Genomic DNA, 14994 nt, shown 5'->3' with positions numbered 1-14994 from the left:
TCATCACCCAGACAACTAAACATCAATTTCAATTACCTTTTGTCTTTTCCTATTTCACATGAATTATTTATTTAGAGGTGTGTTGTTTTTTTTTTTTCTTTCTGTCTGTCTAGTGGTATTGATGTTAGTCTAGATACAGTCGTATTTGGACAAGATTTCGATTTTATAATGGAAGCCCCATATTACACAATAAACCATATAACAATAAGCATTATATCTGATAATACTATTCTCTTATTAATGCTATCAAAACCCATCAATAGTAAGAGACCATATTACTGATAACACAATATCTTTTATAGGGTAGTGAAATAAATTCTAATTCCTCAATCCCTATTCTTTTACTTCCAGATTACTTTTATTTAAAACATGAAGTACCACAGTACAACTTTATATGCTGCATAAAGCTACTTAGTCCAGACACTGTGAAGTGCTTTTTACAGCACATGTCTGAAATTTCTTTGCTATACTTTGGCTCTGCAGCAGACATAGTAAGGGAGGCAAATTCATTACAGGAGCCCTAGGGACATCTTAAAAAGGTACAGATCTCACACACACAGTTTTCTTAGGCATCATAGAGAAGTGAAGATGCTCATACACATGCCTAGAAGCGACATTTTACATAGGTTTGAGAAACAGATATAATTGGCAAAGGTATATTGATGAATTAATAGCAAGGTAGGACATTAGTCAGTATCAGAATCCTAAGTGCTTTTTAAAAGTCACCTATGCACGACACAGGCAAATCTTTATCACACACAGCCCATGACAAGCCATCATTTTTGCTACACAGTTACAGTGCAATTTACTGAAGATTGTCTTGTAGGACAGTGATAAAACTGGGTTTTCTTTCTATGATTAAAGTTCTATGTCAGGTACAAAATAAATGTGTGGATTCATTTAAGACTGGAAAAAATAGAGTGAATACAATTTAAACAAACTCCAAGCAAATAGCAGAAAACCATTATCAGGTAGAGTCATTTAATTTTCAAAATGAACATGATGATACAGACCATCCTACAAAATTTGTTTCTGATGATTTCTGGTTTTCTCAAGCTTGCTTAACCTTTAAATTAATTTTTACTGTAATGCAAATGAGAGAAGTTTAACTTTTAATTTTTTCTAGTTATTAAAAGATACAAAATTTGTCAAAATAATTAGCCCTGTATTTGCTTAATTTTAATTTTGAGAAAATACACAAAACATGCAATCTACTCAATTCATTACTATAACAGACTAAGCTAGTTTCTATGAAAGCCAATTACAAAGAACTGATTTGAGCAACTTAGCATTTGACAAGCTACAAATAATTTCAGTTAACAAGTTTATATATTAGCCTTATGCCACATTTTGCTTTTGTCAGATCACGTTCAGTCTAAGCATTTTTACTAAGCTCATTATTACTACGCTATTCCAGAACCCCTTTTAGAAATCTCTCCTTACAAGCAATGTAATTTTACTCACGTTCTCAGAATGATAAGAATGTGCACTTTTAAAATAGGAATTATTATCATTTGCTTTCAAACTAGCAGAGCATAGCAGCTGAGGACCTACTCTAAAACCATATTCTCTACACTCATGTCAGGGAACTCCAAGTTTGCATCAACTACAAACCTGCTGGATACTGAATTTTAACGAGAGCTAGTTGGATCCAGCCTCAGGAATCTCTGCATTTATTAGATTTCACAATGCGTTTTGTGCTTATTTTGGAAGATACTAAAGTCACCCTAGATTCTCAGAATTTCAGAACTGACCTAACTATTTCCATTAAAATCAACACAATATTAACTATTGACTTCTAAGAAGATAGAGCTGAACTAGTGGTAAGTAATTCTGAATTTGTCTTTTCAGAAACAATATGGATTTACTGTTTGCTTCCTTCAGAAGAGGGACAGATAGTGCCAGGCCTAATTTTAACTTCCTTATCTAGATTTAGTTTCCCCTCATTTAAGTGCAAACTGCACCTGAATATAATCAATTGAATGATGATCTGGGGATTTGACTCCCTGATAGAAGAAAAAAAGAAGAAAAGGTATTACTTTGCTGTTTAGAAGCTTTCAGTTTCAGGAATATAATTTCCAATATGGCTAGGAACACAGATGGAAAGCTAACATGTTTCATGGTGTTCAGAGAAACTCAGATAATTTAAAGTATTCATATTTGCATTTACATTTTGAACATAATAATTTCTAAAATCCTTTGCCTATTAGGCACATACTTTCTCTTGAGGGTAAAATACAAAAAAACCCCAACCAACCAACCAATCCAAACACACATACATTATAAAAAGCACACAGCAAACCCTAAATTAAAGAGATGTGAATTTATCCAGACAGAGAGCACCTTCACAGGTTCTAATACTGGAATCCACAAAATTTGGTCTAAAACCAGATACCTTTTCAGTGATATTACTAGATGAACTTCTTTTTCTTAGGCCTGCCAAAAATACATATGGAAGAGCATAAATGTCTAGGAAACTGTAATTAAACAGGACATTTAAAGTCCAAGCCATTAGGCCCTAGCAATTCTTGATTCTGTCTTGACAGAAATTACTGAGCACATAAGAATTCTAAATAAGGCAACTGTGAGGTTAAAATGTAGATGGAGAAAAACAGGGCTAGTAGGTAGAATTACTGAAGTAGAGTGAATACCAGAAGTAATACCAGAAGTAATGCATGTTGTAGCTATTAAGGCCCTCGACTAAAATTAGCTAATTTTGTGTTTAATGTATTTATAGTTTCAGTTGGCTGGGGATAAGCAGAGTATAAGGTCTTCTCTATGGAGAAGGAAATGGAACATACTGATTTCAATAGCTGAGCTATTAAGCATCATTTTGTGATTTTACTAACTCATTAATTCTGATTTTATGGCTGCGAAATATTTAGTGTTTGTTTCAACACTTCATGTGAAAAAGCTGCTGTATGTGAAGCTACCATAAATGAGCACTATGAAATACTTAAATTCCACACACCTTGAACCTAACAGTGCACTAAAGAGCATTTAAGTGCCCTCTTTGTTATCCTGGGCAGTATAAAGCATTACACAGTGCTGACAAGAGTAAAGGAAAATAGTGCTCAAAATTTTTACGAGCTACATGCTGCAAATTTTTTTCTGTTTTGTTTGGGGCATTGGATTGTGTATTTGGCTGGCTTGGGCTTTCTTTTTAATTCCATCTGTTATTCAGACAGACTGATGCTGTTTGGAGCAGAATTCTTTTTCCAGAGCTGCAGATAAATTCCAGAGCTGCAGACAAATATGCATTATAATAGATGGGCTCTTACGTGCAGTGGCTTCAGGGACTGCCTATTGATTTCGTAGCTGGACATATAGATCACAGCCTTTTCTGTGAATCTGAAACAGTTTCCTCATTAGAAGCTGCTCGGATCGGGTTTTCTTTTTAAGGACAACAATCTACGCATGATGTCTGTAGACAGGTCATCTTCAGAAATTTCTCACTTATCACCAAACTATTTTTTATAGATCAGTGGTAAAGTATAAAGGAAGAACACAAAAAAAAATGACTGACGGTACAATTCAGGGGAGAGAAGGACCCGCAAAGAATCACCTACCATCTCTGTGGAGGTCTATGGATTATTATAGGCCATATTCTGCCATTCTTTAGCAGTACTTAGCAGAGGACGAGTAGCAATATAAATTGTCAAATGAAGGAACAATACTAAGCTGCCTTTCAGTAGAACTGAAAGGTCAGTACTAACTGGGATAACCATTCGTTTCAGCCACTGAAAGGACACACATCCTGCCTGTCAAGGGTGCTTATTTGGTTTATCCTATAGCAAATTAATCTTGTTATACAAAGAAGTGGGCTAGCAGCCATTAGTCAGTGAACTGTGACATTTCTGCACTCTGCATATAAAATAACTCACTCAACAGAAGCTTATAAAGCAGAATGTGTAACAGCCACCCAGCCTACACCATGCAGACTACCAGTGTTTCTACTTTGTAGTAGAATTAGAAGTAAATCCCTCTTGAAGAAACCTTTGAGAGAAAGCAGCCTACCTGGTGTGTACTCAAGGTCCAAAGACACTTAATATTAACAGGACATAATAGCAACATGCTTGATCACCTGGAAACCTCAAACTGTCGCTATTTTTTAAGGGGAGATTTGTACTAGGTACTTAAATGGTATCTTGAGTCCCAAATTTGCAGGGAAATGTATATATTGAGGATATGTTCAATTATACTATCTTCTCAAGCATCAGACCATGAAAGGAACCAAAGTTACATCTTTAATTAGGTGTGACTGAACCACAGCTGAGAACTTGCTGTATTTTCACTTGTCCACTAGGTCACTATGTTGTCAGTTATGTGCCATTCTACCATGAGCAATTTTTTAGTTCTATGGCACGACATCTGCAAAATGTAACTGGTATGAGAGTCTTTCCATTGCCTTAAATAGGAAAAAAGAAAAGAGGTCGTTAACTCAAGATTCTCAAAATGCAGGAGGAGTGATACTGGATGGGGCAAGAGCTGACCAGGGCTGATTGCACAGAAACCTTAAGTTCTTGGGAGCTTCGTCTTACAACAATTCTTAACATGTTTTATGTGAAGGACTACATAATATGTTATCTTGTTAATACTAAATCTACCATGCAATCCATAATAATATTTAATAAAACAAAAATGCATCCCCCCTTAACTAGTTGTATCTGACAGCACACAATTTAAATCTTTGCTGTCCCATAGAGCATTCTGAGCAGAAAGCATGAAATATGTAAATGAGACAATTAGTCTGGAGATGAGACAATTGACGGAGACGTACATCTATGCATGAAGATTCTGGGGATAAAGAAAAGGCCACAAAGCACTCTTCTTTAAGCCTCTGAGAGCTGTGCCACAGACTTATTAAGAAGGAAAAAGTTACATACTGAAAGACATTTAATACAACCACGTTTTATCTTTAAGATCCAGTTCTAGTTAATGTGCTTCTATTCTTTGCATGTGTTTATATGTGAATTATAAATTGGATCAGATTGTCCTGTAACAGTAATAGGCTGAAAGCCTAACAACAATGTGAAATCAGCTCTCCTAAGTGATGAAACTGGATTATTATTATTAATGCAAACACAGAGTCTGGACTTCTCTTGTAAATACTTCATATCAACTTTCAATTATCAATATAATTTTATGCTGCCACTGCCAATTTAGTGCAAGCCTTTGGCAGCCACATTCACCTTGTGCTAGGGATCATGTAGGGTGCGTACATAGTGGTTACAGATCTGCAGAGATAGCACATACGATTAAGGATTCTGTGGAGCAAGAGTTATTTCCACAAAATTAAAATTAATTTTTACCCCACAGATTATTCTTTGCCTCTACCCCAGGTTTTAGGGCAGTGTTTGCTGTGTGGCTTATTGTAAAATAAGGAAGCATTCTTTTTTCCAACTATCTTGCCAGTATTCAGAACACTTGATGAAAGTGTGTATCCCACTGTGCCTCAAGATCAGTGAGAGATTAGCGCTTTCCAAATTTAAGGGCTTTTGGTTTTCACTGTTGTCGGTCCTCAGCAAGAGAGATTTAGAAGTTTCTTTGAGCGATATTCTCTGTGCTATATATACATCTTCACAGACTAGCTACAGTCTACTCCATTATCTTGATACATGTTTTGTACATTTAAAATATTAGTCCAAAACTTCAGATGGCATAAATAAATATATATCACATAATGGACCTCTATGCTTGTGCAATGGATGTTTTTGTTGGATTATTGTAAATACAGGTATTACAGAGCAAGTAGAGTACAGAAGTATGAACAGCATAAACAGTGCCATTGACCTTTCAAATAATAAAAAGGGAAATAATGAGAGACGAGTTTGAAGCTAGAATGTGACCACTACATCTGTTAGAGAAGTAAACTCACGCAGTAAACTCACACAGGAGCCCCAGAGTAAATGCTGCAGGGCTACAGTTAAGAAAGAGGGTGTAGGAACCAGGTCAGTGAGCAGCAGGCCAGTGTTTCATTGGGAGTGCACAAAACTGTCAGCAAACGTGCCCCCCTATTACTCAGGGTTGGTTCATTTTCTACTGAGTTAATGACAGAAATCTACAGCAGTGTAATGCAATGTCATGAATGCATCATTAACTTCTGCAGGTGCATTTGGAAAAGCATGGTAGAATTGCTTTACAAGAAATATAGACAATTTCTAATGAAGTTAGACCATGTGGTGTCGCTCAGAATTCCTCTATATAGAATCTTCTGTGATAAAATACCATTACAGGTACACCACCCTTTTGTCATGATCTGGTAATCTGGAATATGTTCACAAAGACAAATTAAGGCTAATAAAAAATATAAACCACACACACTTCCTCCCCCGCCCCCCCAAAAAAACAAACAAACAAACACGAAATATCGAGTTAGAAACCTTCAGTGTATTCAAACTTGTGTCTTTCTGGGATTATCTGACCATAGTGACCTGAAGACTGCACAGATCATTACCATTCACTGTTACAAGTATAGTGATTTGAATAGTCAGTTCTTCCATGGAAAAGCTCAGATCAAATAAGAAAACTTCACTGAGGAACTTTCTCCATTTAATTAAACAAAAGGTTATTTTTTTCAAATTCTTGGAAACCATCAGTGCCTATTATTCTCATTCTTTGAAGGAGACATTTAGTAAAGCAATATTCAACAGCACCAACTGTGCCCCCAAATGCTCCTTATCTTAGTAGAGTCTTTTTAATCACAGGAGATGTATTTCTGCAATATCCTTTGATCTAGGAAAGCATCACTGAGCCAAGAGTTGAGGAATTATTTTTTCTCATTTTCCTTTTACTTTTCCCTAGCTCTCACCAAGTGCTTCCCCTCATCATTGGGAATTTCAATTTGCTTATATTTTCCTATTCCCTTTCTCTGCTTGCTTTCTCAAAGGATACTCTTCCTTCTATTCAGCTGGAGGTTGATTGTTCTAAAAATAAAAACTGAGATGGATGAAGAACACAAACCAGAACGGTTCTTGTGAATTTTGGTTTTCCTCAAAATAGGTATATATGGAGGACACTAACCTTGTTGATAGTAGGTTTGGGTAGCTGTGGAGACAAAGGCAGGTAAAGCCACAAACATAGATTTAGTACTGGGTTCAAGGCCTATTTTCTTACTTTTCATAGCTATACACAGTGCATGTTTGTATTTAAGGCATTAGTAAAATTGTATGTAGTTCCCAACACCGAAATACCTGTCTAATCACAACCTCCATGTTCCAAATAATAAATGGAAACAAAAGAGGAACTTGAATTTGCTGAACATTGGGGTGTCTTGTGATTTTAAGCTATTTACTACCAATGTTTTAATCTGGCATCGAAACCTGACTACTGATGAAGCCTCTTGCTTCATCCATGCCCGGTTTTCATCATGATACCATGTATTTTTCACATGTGAAAAATGGATTAGTCACTCTTTCTTGTTGTTACTTTGCAAATAGATCATGCTCCCTTTGCACAGAGGGTAACAACCATGCTGAATAAAATGGGGCCAAAGGAGAATTGGAGTAAATAGCTTGATGAGAAATTTCATTATCTGAATTTTACTCAAAGTGCAACTGTGAATGCCTATAGCTAAATGTACATTAGAAAATTGTCTGTTCTGAAGCCTGCCTTCAATAGCAGTTCCCATGTTCTGAGGGTGGTATTTTTGATCTAGGTTGTTTCCAGACAGAGAGGTATTGGTAACTTTAACATTCCTACTAACACAACACTACAATTACTAACAAATCTTTATCTATTTTTATATAAAAATGCATTCTGTACATGGAGCAGTGCCAGAGTGCTAAGAAATCACTTTGTGCAGTACTCAAATGCAGAAGACAACAGATGTTTTCTTAATTATCAGCCAGCCATCTTTTCTCAAATCTCATCCAAACTCCAGACACATCCCTCATGTTTCCACAGATCCTTTTACAGAAGAGATTGTTTCCCTGTGATGAGAAACTTCAGTGACTTGGTCAGTTGACTAGCCAAACTTCTCAATCCTTAGCAATGTTAATTTTGGAGGCCTAGAATATATATTTTATCCAACACATTCATGAGATAGCCACCTTATTTAAATCCATGTGTGTGACTGTGTGCATAGTGTGTTACGTATACATGAGCAAAGAAAATAGCTAGCTTCAAAATGTGTAAGACCAACCCTCAGAAATATTCCTATTCCAATTGCCAAGTCTGAGGTTCTGTATACTGTAGGTATGGATCAGGTCTCTCCACTCCATATTAATCTGAACACTGAGCTATAACTGTTCAACTTGGAACATATTACAATTATATTGCAAGTACTCTTAAGGCTTTTTTTTGACTGGAGATTTACAATTACAATGAGGACTCATGTCTGATTAAGGAGTGCATTTCATTCAATACTAAGAGCCTTGGGGTGAACAGCATAGAAAATTTATTGTGAATGCAAAGAAATGACCATATTACTTTTCCATTTAGCTACAGGCATGAGTTCCTTCAACACTGCTGAAAAGTTTTAATGATACTACAATATCTGTCAGAATTTTTTTTTTAAATATAGTGATAAATATGGTAAGAACCCAGTATTTGGCTGGTAAAATAATATACAAAGTATGTTTAAATAATTTGAGACTGAAAACATATTCTGTCTGAAAGCCTTTTCATCATTTTGCACTATCAAAAAAGGAAGACTACCTTCACATAGTGAAGAAAAAATATTAAAATTGTAACCTCCTTGCAGAAAATAGAGGATTCTGGAAATCTTAATGATAATGAAACCCTAGAAAAGCTTCAGAGATAAAAAAACCAACACAGCAAGATGACTAGCAAACACTACCTGAGCAGAAAAAAAAGCAGCTGCTCTTTGGAAATAAACAAGAGATCTTTCCAGTTTTAGGTCTTGTAAGTAGCACAGACAACAGATCTTAAGTATCAGCTGAATCACTCCTACTAATAGCCTATATAGACAGTGGCATTAGGAAGCATCTAGAGGAAATAATCACCCATGCCTTAGCCCATCTGGTACTATATTCAACAGAAGCAGTGAATGCACAAAAACTATGCAAAGTAACGGTCACTGGACAGACTTCACATTCTTTAAGAATCAAGTGTCGTTAAAACATATGTTGAAAGTTAGGTTCCAGATAATAATGATGATGAATACACTGAGCAACCACAGTTTGGATATGAGCCCTGTAAATATTCACCAAAATAAAAGAATGAATTGTTTAACCATAAAAATATATTTTAGCATTGAACTGCACAGGACTGAACCAGCAGAGTAGCTATTGTCCCAATGTCAAACAGTTTACCAATCCAATAGGCACGTGAGTGATGCCAAAAGAAACTTCCTATATTTGCCATTTTTAATTATGCTTAGTCACAGCACGCAGTTTACGATCAGAGAAATGGGTAAATTGCTTTATCAGCAATATGTCCTCTTATGCATACACAGACTCACAACAGGCAATTTTAAGACCATCTTATGAATGGAGGTACCTCGTGAGATACAGTGAATGATAAATATCTTGTAATTAATCTTTTATATAAAAATATATAAAATACTTTTTACAATAGACCTCTGAACCTCATGTAATATAAATACATTATCTCCCTATTTCTCACTCAAGATCAAACAAAAATATATATGTACTGGCTAACCCTGTGGGTAGATGACTCCCACAGAAAAATAAAAAGGGAAAGAAGTATCTTTTGCAATTTTTTTAAAATACTCCCAAGACAGTCAATCACCAAATAGATGGAAAGGTAATCTCAGGATTTCTTTTTGATGGATCAAGACCAACACAAACCAAGTTGTGCTGTGTAACATAAATGTATTTTTATATGTGTACTAAGTGCATTCCCATAAATTAGAAAACAAGCAATGTTCTTATTGGTTTGGTTAATATTTCTCTTGATGTGAATGAACAATTGCTCATTCCTCCACCATAGTGACATCTTCTTGTGACGAAACAGCAACTCATTTCAGCAAAGACGTTGTGCTTTCTCTATTACACACCTGCTCCCCTGGAAAGAAACAGCTGCACTGCACCTAAACAGCAGAAAGCAGAGCAGGGCAGCACATTTCAAAGCTGCTTTCATTCCTGTTTCCTCAGTTTAGATGCAAAAGCTCCCATTCCATCTTTTCATCAAAATGCATCTTTCAAGCATGTACACAAAGGATTTTTGCTAAGAAGCAATGAAAGAGACTAGATAGCACGTGCTGAGAAAAGCCAAGTTTAACAGACAGCTTCATAAAACTAAAATGACCTTTCTAACACTGCATCAACTTCACCGCACTTTAAATTATGTTTAACTTTAGGAATGATTAAGAATTGCTTTCCCACAGTTATGGAAGATGTGACAAGATATCACAAAATCTCTATCATGATCTTCAGGGGGAAGACCCTGCCATCTCACTGCCTCTTTTACTTTTCCTCTAATTTAGCAGCATCCATTTTCATTCATGGAATTCAGCATAGTTCAAGCTACACATTGAGAGTTTATGCAGTCCAAATCATCTACGCTCTCATTTTTTTCCCCTAAAATGTGTCTTTTTCCAGTTTCCCCTTTAATCACAGCAAATGCACTAGACCACTGAAAACTTTAATTATTCATTTTCTTATCCAACTGTCATCTGTTCATTTTTGTAATGTTTCTGTCTATGTGTTTTTTCCAAATATATTTATTTTCTCGTATGCTTAAAGGTTTATGTTAAAAGAAAAACAAACTATGCTACTTTATGAAAAACAGGTGAAATAAATGTTATGATAACTGATTTTTGTCTTAAACACAGGGAATCCAAATATCACTGTAATAATGAGTTTTTTAGAATAGTTCTGCTTTAAAAAAAAAATAAATAAAAACCTTTCTCTGCCTTTTTTTTTCCACTGTTTGCAGCAAAATGCTGCCTCCTTCTAAGCCTTAAAGTTCTATTGCCTGCTACAGGATGTATCTTTTCTTACCTATTTGTTCAGTGGCCAACCCTGAGTGCTGGGCAGCTTTCCAGGATAAGAATTCGGACTTTAGAGCCTGACCTTTAAGTGTTCTGCAGTGTGAAAGTTTCCATTGATTACAATGGCATTTGGAGCAGGGTCTTGGCCCTTAATGTGACCTTATTTTCTGCCTAAAATGTAAATTGTTGACAGTATTGGTAAAGGATGCTACGGTAATCAATTTCATTCCAGCTGTAAATTTGATTTTATTGGCTAGTGTAGCGTTAGAGATATGTTTGAAGAATATTCTGAGCCAGCAGCATATTGTAAACCTGACCTTACATATTTAAAACAAATGCAGTAAAATCTTTAAAAACATAGACATATCCACTACGGTGCCATCAATATTTTTAAAAGAGTTCGTAGGCTTTAGTATCACATATCTAAAGATTTGAAGTTCAGTACAGTCTTCCAAACAATGCAGTTGACTAAGTCTATAGGTGGCAGAAAACAGCAGAGATTTTTTACTTCAATGAAAGAGAGTTTTCATTGCTGAGGACCTGGCTATTGTATTGTCTAATATGTAAGTTTACTAACATATAGTTGTAGATACAGATGTATATCTTGAGAAACTCTTTTCTTAGTTAATTGACGTTTAGTTAATTGAAGTTAATTCATGCCTCAGCTGCATTAAAACCACAAGGCTAGCACATCATTTGATCAAAGAGCCAAATTCAGTATCAGCTCATACCACAGACTATCCAGGCAGTTTTCTTCAAATAGTACAGACTCAGGAGCTGCATTACTATTCAGTGTAAAGAGTTTTCAACTATGATGTGAAAAACTGACCTTTCTGCCCTGTGCAGCTGGTGGTTCATAGCCAGAGATAGCATTTATTCAGCTTGAGCTGTCAGATAGAAAAGGCAAATATACCGGCAGGTAAATGAATTAAGCACTGTTCAGTAGTTAGTAATATCTAATTATTCATGACACATTTGTCATATGCTGTTAGAAGGTATAAAAAAATGTTAGTGTCTGGCCATTCTATTCAGTAACACATCTGCTGAGAAACAGAGTATATGTGTGTCAGGTATTGGTGATTACATTCCAGTTTTCTTCCACACTCATAGAAAACGTATTTCATAATTTTATTTACTTTCAAATGAACTGCAGCTTCCTTTATGAAACTGTAAGAGCTAAAGCTTAGCTTATGAAAAAGCAACATAAACAGAATGTGAAAAATCCATAGCTGCTTCAAAGACCAGTCTAATAATGCACTGTAATGTCTGCTATTCATAATCCAGTCAGAACATTACACCATTGCTCTGCATCTTTCCAATGCAGCACATAGTAGGCATTTTCATTTTTTTATTATTTCTAACTACTACTTAACTTTCTTTCTGGATTCTACACTATGGCTATACTACAGTCATGAACTCCATTACTGTTAATGAGACAAATGTTTGACCCAAATCTCTATGAAGTTAAGCAGTAAGAGGATGAAGATATATAGATTAAGATTTGCAGAACCCAGTACTGAAATGTTTAGCTTTGGAACTTACCCTAATAAGAGCTTTAAAATATCTGTAATATAATCAGGTATTTTATTTCCATAAAAAGCAAGTTTAAAGAACTTCTACTGTTCCTCACACTTTGGCCATAACAAAAACATTTTCAGTGTGAGGCTATCTTGCTTTGAAATAGAAATGTAAATATTTCTACTGAGGCTACTTCTGGAGTCCTTAATGAAAGGACTAAAATTTCTGAAGATAGATGAACTGGTGCCAATCTATATAGCTACTGTTTTACAGTTACAGATTGAGCTTGTATTCATCACTATCCTGATTTTTACTATTATTCACATTAATGTAAACATATTTTATAGACATCTTCTGCATAAGAATTGTTTTGGTGGTTATAATAGCACTGACATTTGCTTGTCAAGTATGATATGACCTTATCAGGCACATAAGAAAGTCACCTCTTCCTCCTGGCAGTTTAAGTGCCAAACCAAATCAATTCCATCACTTGGCACTCTGCTTAACTGCATGTACCTCTGGACTTAAAAGTCTAACCACAGGCTAATTGACCCGATCTTTAATGGGAATAAAGATGTTTAATTCCTCCCATTTCAGTACAACCACATCCTTGACTGTTAGCTGAGAGGATCCAGCTAAGTAGCCAGTATTTCACACTCCTCAGATAACCTGCAGCACCTAGAAGATTCTGACTGATATAAATTTTAACCATTTCCCCAACAGACCCAGCTCAGAGCAGGCAAGAACCTTACAGGGCAGAGCTCCAAATGTGCAGTTAATCTGGGGAGTCTGTAGCAGTCAGAGCATATATTTATAATACTAAAATTACTGTCATCTGGACTTTTCTGTGTGTACTGTTGCAGTCTCCGTCCTTTGAAGTTTTCTAAATCTATCTGGATAAAGCCCCAGGAAATGTAGTCTGAGTCCATAGCTGACCTTGCTTTGAGCTTGGACATGAGACCTCCCAAAGTCTTTTCCAATCTGAATTATCTTCTAACTTTTCAGTATTAGACAATATTAAGAAATCCTTAAAACTCTTATTCCTAAAAAAAAAAGAAAAACACATGGGTAAACTGATTCTTCCACAGCATACACGAATGTTTAGGTAATATTGCAAGGAAGGAAGTTAACAGGGATCCTACACATATAGTTACTGTCTTTTATTTATTCAGCCACTTCTTGTAACTTTCCTTTTCTAAATGACAGCCAAGTAATAACTAATATTATTTGCTAAATCCAAGCCATATATAACCCTGAACAATCCTAATATTAAATCCGTTGTAAGGAGAATGTTTCTGAATACAGCAATTAAGCACTTAGGGATAAAGGCATCCTTGGTTCATATACACACAACTCTTTATTATTAACAAAAATTAAAGCCCCAGATTAAGAGAGAGGGTATTTTTAGTCTCAGAATTGTGTTAAATTAGGTTCAATATAAATAAATCTCCTGAGTACGACTGTCCACAATTTTTCCAAAAAAATTACTTCAATTTAATGGAGTTTGAGCTGTTCTATAAAATTACGAGATGTACTGCAAAATTACATTACGCCACAGCAGAGCTCTATTCTTCTGAGTTTATTCACCTGAACTACTTAAATAATGGAGAACAGGATTTATTTTGAAATTTTGTAATTCAAATTTAAAACTGTTTTGCCTAGGTGTATCTTGAAATAGCCTCTGTAAACTGGATCTTTTTTTAATATGCAAAATATGGAGAGGAATACATATTAAAAAATCACATGCCATGAAAATAGACAATCCAACAGAACTAAATGCACAAAAGCTGAAGTTGTCACAAATAATGAGGTAACGTGGGGGGGAGCAACAAACAAACACAAAACAACACACGAACCTAAGCAAACAGCACTGAAGCAAACACATAATCTCTATATTGGGTGAATAGGAGCCTGTGGGTAAAAAATATGCACTCATCAGTATGAATGTCTGTTAAGAACCCCTATTTAAAGGAATGTTATTCAGGCCCACAAGTAAGCTGGACACAGCTCAGCTGTGCTTATAAAATATAATGTCATACATTGCAATGGGAGTCATTTCCATTCATCATCAGTCATTCTCTCTAGCTGCAATAGGGCAAAGGCTTCATCTGTACTTGTCCTGTCCATCACGCTGAAGGCTTTGGCCGGAACCCCAGCAAGCTGGCAAGAATCACTTGGCAAGTTCATGACACTGTCATTTAAGACCATCTCTTTGGTGACCTTACCATCAGCACTGAACTTGACAGTGATAGTTCTCCCCAAAGAACTCAGAGACTGTTCCTTGATTGAATACAGATGGACTGAGATGATTTTCAAACCCATCATTCAGCACAAAGCTATTAATAATATCCTAAGCTTTTCAGTGCTTTTGATATATCAGACAGTTGCAGCCACAACATGAACAAGAAGTACAAAGGCAAAGGAGAAAGGAGATTGTGCAGTCCTGTGCAGCTCTGTTGTGTGATGAGGAACAGATGTGCCACATCTGGGAGAAAGGGAGAGTGGGCTGGTCTCTGTGAGACCCTCCCCCTTAATACACAGGAGGTAGGTCTCAGTAT

This window comes from Streptopelia decaocto (genome assembly GCF_964273445.1).
Source record: "Streptopelia decaocto genome assembly, chromosome: 5".
In the NCBI taxonomy this organism is placed as follows: Eukaryota; Metazoa; Chordata; class Aves; order Columbiformes; family Columbidae; genus Streptopelia; species Streptopelia decaocto.
This window is presented reverse-complemented; position numbering follows the sequence as displayed.